The sequence below is a fragment of the Puma concolor genome, chromosome C1 (genome assembly GCF_028749965.1).
Source record: "Puma concolor isolate L17-30 chromosome C1, mPumCon1.1.hap2, whole genome shotgun sequence".
NCBI classification, from domain to species: domain Eukaryota; kingdom Metazoa; phylum Chordata; class Mammalia; order Carnivora; family Felidae; genus Puma; species Puma concolor.
Window position 1 is genome coordinate 50559116 of NC_141674.1, and position 5473 is coordinate 50564588.

A 5473-nucleotide genomic window follows, 5' to 3' on the forward strand; every position below is an offset into this window, starting at 1 on the left:
TTACACATGGATTAATGATTTGAAACCAGACTTAAAAGCTTAAGGAAGTAGTCGAGTTTTCAGTTTGTAATTTAGTAAAAAGCAGAATTTATAAAACCAAACTAAGCTTCTGATTAATCTTTCTGTGCACTAAAACTGGTCCTAAAGACACCCCAAAACTCTTATCAACAAATATGAGGTAACTGAGGCATTCATAAGTGGCTGAGCTAGGATTTGATCCCCAGCCTGCCAGTTGCAAAACCCATGCTTTTCTCAGCATTATTCATTGCCTTTCCCTGACAAATAATTAGACAACAGTAACGTGCAATTAACATAGAAACTTGAAAAGAAGACTTCATTCTTTCTCCCATGTCCTACAAAGCCTCAGGGTTATAATTATATCATTACCCCACAGTGCAGACTGAGGTGGAATAGGTGTTTAAGGATCAGGCTGAATTAGTATGACTTTAATTATAACACACCCTGGAAACGGCTTTTCTTACTAAATCCCTAATGTTGGTGCGTGTAAGTATGCTCTGCCAGTTTCTCATAAAAGTAGTGTATATAGAGAAAGAAGAAACCCAATAACCTATGGCTGATTATTTAAACTGTAAGTATGTTTGTTTTATAGATAAACGGAGTTTCCTGTCCTCAAGCTTTTTCCTTAGATTGGTTCTATGTGTCCCTAGGAAGTGGGATTGCATGAAGGGGTGTTCCCTTTGAGCATTCTCATGAAAAACAAAATCCGATCTCCAAACAGATAAGATATGATTATTCTCATAAGCAGCCAGCGCCGTTGAAGCTCCAGTCAGAGCACTCAACCTATTATCAGGGACTACGCTGGGAAGATCCAGCTAATTTTAACAGAACTGTTGTAGATTACTCTATCGACAGCTTCTTCAGCAGTGCTTGGCTCCCACTGTCGCTTCATTTTCTGTTAACAGGAAGGAAGGCCAGTGATGGCGGCTGAGGGCACAGTTGGTGGCCTTCCCAATAACCAGCAAGCCCTTCCCCCTTGCTAATAGATGTTCAGTGCTACTCAGGTATCAGGCAGCCCCAGGGAAAGGCTGTGATTGTCCCAGTACTCTTTGCCAGTGAAAGGTGTATTAGTAGACACGTGACTTAGTTTTAGCCAATGGGAAATAAGGGTATGACTGCAGTAGTGGATGGGAAACTTCTGGGAAAGAGTTCTTCCCTGATACGAGGGGGAGTGCTGTGAGCAAAAGCTATTCTGGCTATGCCTTCTGATGGGACACTGTCCTTTCAACAAGTGGTGACTGGAATTTCAGTAGCCATCTTGGATATGTATGAGGTAAAATTATCACTCACATCAGCACTTGCCTGGAGAGATCAAAGCTTTGTGTTGTGTTTCATCACACTAGTTCTAAGCAGTGGAACTTGATGAAGGACAATGAACTTTGAAAGACCCCGGGAATCAAATTCCCACTGGACCGAACTGAAGACCTTTTGCTGGCTGATAAACATTGAGACTGGTTTTAACAAATCCTGGACGAACTAACGGATTTACTCTGCCCTATCCAGAATACTAGTTTTCAGTCCTTAGGTAACCTAACTACCACGAATCACTTCTTCAGATTTAGCACTTAAAACCCCTGACTTTTCCCCCTCAAGAAACTTTCTCAGTGAATTTCTTCACTGATACATGTCTCCTTGACTCTTAATTTAATAAACTTGTATTTTAAATAATAGTAAATTGGGGGTGCCTGGGTGATTAAGCGACCAACTTCAGCTCAGGTCATGATCTCATGGTTTGTGAGTTTGAACCCTGCGACCAGCTCTGTGCTGACAGCTCAGAGCCTGGAGCCTGCTTCAGATTCTGTGTTTCATTGTCTCTCTTCCCCTCCCCCACTTGTGCTCTGTCTCTCAAAAATAAACAAATGTAAAAAAAAAAAGTTTTTAAAAACAGTAACCTGGTGTTTCTGTTCTATTTGCTCACATGACCATAAAGGAATCCCAGGGCTGATTCTCCAGCTTCCTTACCCTATAAGGTTGCTGAATCAACCCTGCAACCACCACTGTTGGTCACTTGCTAGTGACTTCTTGCTAAGTGACCCGTAAGTATCCTATTATATCCCAGAGATCAACAAACTCCAACCTGTGGGCCAATAAATAAAGTTTTATTGGAACACAGCCATGCTCCTTTGTTCATATATTGTCTGTGGCCACTTTCGTGCTACCCCTGCAGAGCTGAATAATTGCAATAGAGACAGCATGGCCTGCAAAGCCTTAAAATGTTTACTATCCGACCATCTACAGAAAAAGTTTGCTAACTTCAGTTTTAAGTACTATTAGATGGATTTTCTGTTGCATCATATGGACGGCATGCCAAAATGATCCCTCTTCCAATTCCTAGATTCTCCCAGCAAACTCCCAGTAAGATCATGGGTATTCCCCCATACACTGCTTCCTGGACCATGGACTGAATCCAACAGCTACTTAATCTAAAATCTTGTAGAACTGACCTCACTACTGTCCAGTCATCCCAGCTCTTTTTCAGGTCTGTGGCTGAGCCATGCTGTGTCTCAATAGGAATAGCACACATGTGGTCTGGAACGTTCTTATAACTCTTCCCTTCCCCTTGGCTAGCTTCTATTTATCTTTTATAGCTTAGCTCAAATGCCATTCTCTCAAGAGAAGATTCTCTGATCCACCAAATAGGTCATGTCCTTATTTTATGGTCTCATGGGACACTAAATTTCTTTATCATATCACTTATCAAAAATTATAATAAGGCATGAATAGTATAATTAGTTTTTATTCTTTCCCTCCCTCTTTAGAAAAAAAGCTCTGTAAGCGCAGAGGCTATCTTATTTATGTTCTGTATCCCTAGTGCCTAGAACGATACCTTATTAGTAAGACCCACAAAATAGAGATGTAATAAATGAATGAGAAATAGGTGAATGGAACAAATAGTGCAATACATACTTTGAACCATGTGAAATCCTTTGTCCTTTATTGGACCATGTTCATCTTTCAGAAATATAGACGTGATTCAATTGTGTCAGGCTGGTGTGTTTTATATGAGTCTGAGTATCCTGACAAACGTATCAAGATCTGGCACCTCAGCCACCCAACCCAGCCAGTGTGCTCCTCATTCTTCTGACATGTCAATTGCCTAATCCATTTACCTGGTGATTTTGCATTTATGTATATCAACCTCTGCCCAACCACAGAGGTAGTTCTGCCCCTCACTAGCTGCTATGTACCCTTACAGGCTACTGAACCTCTATTTTCTCATCTGTAAAATGAGGACACAGTACATGGATCAGAGACTTCTCCTCCCACTCGGTATGTAAGGTCCTGCCTAAGCTCAGACACCATTACAGAAATAAGGAGGGGAAGAGGAAACAACTTGAGAAGGAGATACAGTCGTGATAGTCCTACTAACAGAATCCGCTGAACATTTACCTGGGACAGTTTTAAACCTAGAGACTATATCACCTTTCTCTTCTCTTCTCTTCTCTTCTCTTCTCTTCTCTTCTCTTCTCTTCTCTTCTCTTCTTTCTCTTCTCCTCTCCTCTCCTCTTCTCTTCTCTTCTCTTCTCTTCTCTTCTCTTCTCTTCTCTTCTCTCTCTTCTCTTCTCTCTCTTCTCTTCTCTTCTTTCTTTCTTTTATTTTTTTAAGAAACTTTATTTTCTATTAATCTTATTTTCCGCATTCAGTTTAAGAAACTGTAGAAGAACAACTTAACACCACTTAGTGTTGTTCTTACCCATTCAATGGTCTGAGCAATGGGAGCTGCAGACCAGTCTTCAGTGGCAGACGAGGGGCTCTGGTCTGCAGTATGGAACTGCTGGATGGGCACAGAGGCCACCTGCGTGCCTTCAGACCAGTCTGCAACCTGAGCTCGATAGCAGTAAACTCAAGCAGTTTGCTTGGGCTAGAGATGTCCAGTCACCCTGAAATTCCTCCTTGGTCATGGCCTTTTCAGCAGTGGCCTGCTCTTTCTTTTCTATCTCTTTAGAATCTCTGTAGAAATAGATCAGGCATGATCTCCCATGGGTGTGCATGAGGGATGGTGGCACAGGTGCACAGAACTTCCCGCACCATCATGTAGTACACGAGCCCCACTGACCTCTCTTGTTGTTGCACAGGATGGCAATGTGCACATAGCATGGAGGAGAGTCTGTGATACACAGAGCAGTGGTTGGCAGGTTAACATAAGATGCCTCCATGGGAGGCTGGTGGTCAGCCCTGGGCTCAGTAACCACCAGAAGATGTGGTTCTTGGAAGTCTGCCTGGATCTGGTTATTGAAAGTTGTGGGAGTGAAGTACCCAGCAGTAGGAGTGGCTACAGTGGCACCAGCAAAATTCAGGACAGCCCACTGGCTGGTGTTCCTGGAGGCCGTGACACTGACACCAACTGGGTTTTCAATGGCAACAATGGCACAAGCCATCAGTGGGAGCTTCTTCCAGGTCCCCTTCAGATTTATGATGTAGATGCCATCACTTTAACCTTTGTAGACGTACTGTTCCATTTGGAAGTCAGAGTTGGTGCCACCTAAGTAGGTTCCTGCTGCAAGGAATTTAAGGGTATCTTCCTTCTTCATTTGCAAGACACCAAAGGGTCTGGACATTGTGAAGTGAAATGAATGAAAATAAAGCCTGCATTATTTTTCATTGGCAAATCTAAGTTTTCTCCCTCCGTCATCAAGAATGAGATCTTGAGAGCAAAATGGATCCCCAAGGAAAATGTCATTTTCAATTATAATGGCAAGTTTCATTGAGTCTAAATCAAAGTTTCAATCTCTCTTGCAATTAGAACTTCTATTCTCCCCAATATCCTCCAATTTGTAATCCTCAACACAGACCTGAGTCAAGGTCAGGGAACTCTTAGTAGGGAGTGGGAGTTGTGTGTCTGGTCTGTTCTCCTCCCACCACTGGAGGGGAGGTGGAAGGGAGGGGAAGGGGAAGAGACAGAAACACCCTTTCCTAGCTGCTGCTGCTTCTGTCTTAGGTTTCCACTGGCTAAGACTGCCTGTCTGTGATTGGAGGCTGCCCCACCCTCAGTCTCTGGAGCACTGGGTGTGTGGGTTATTGGGATGCACCCCCAGGACTATGCAATGTGAAGCTCCCTGACATTAGTCGGAATGATGCACACTCCAGTTGATGTCTTGCCATCTTCCACACCAAGCTTTTGCAGTTACCCTGTACCATTTTCTGCTGGGGTGACCTTTAAGGAGCTTTAAATCCAGTTACCTTCGAAAATACTCTCTTGGGCTGTGGAAAACTGAGGCATCCCTTCCACACTGAATGGTGGCGTCACACTACCCCCCTGCTGCTTCTTCTGCTTGCCCTGATGTTGTGAACTGCTCCTCTGGCCTCAGGGTGCTCAGACAGGAAGTAGGCACAACTCTCTGGGTTCACATGTGACCCCCCCCCCCCCAGGAAAGGGAGTATGTGTCAAGCTCCAAGAACTTTCTCAGTCTACTTGACATGGCAAGCAGCACCGCCATGGTCCTGGGAGTGTGTA

General features: G+C 43.6%; 1 pseudogene; it reads right to left on the reverse strand.

Moving 5' to 3' along the window:
• Window positions 1–3658: 3658 nt before the first annotated feature.
• On the reverse strand, window positions 3659–4577 carry LOC147578064 (small ribosomal subunit protein uS2 pseudogene; annotated as a pseudogene).
• Window positions 4578–5473: the final 896 nt, after the last annotated feature.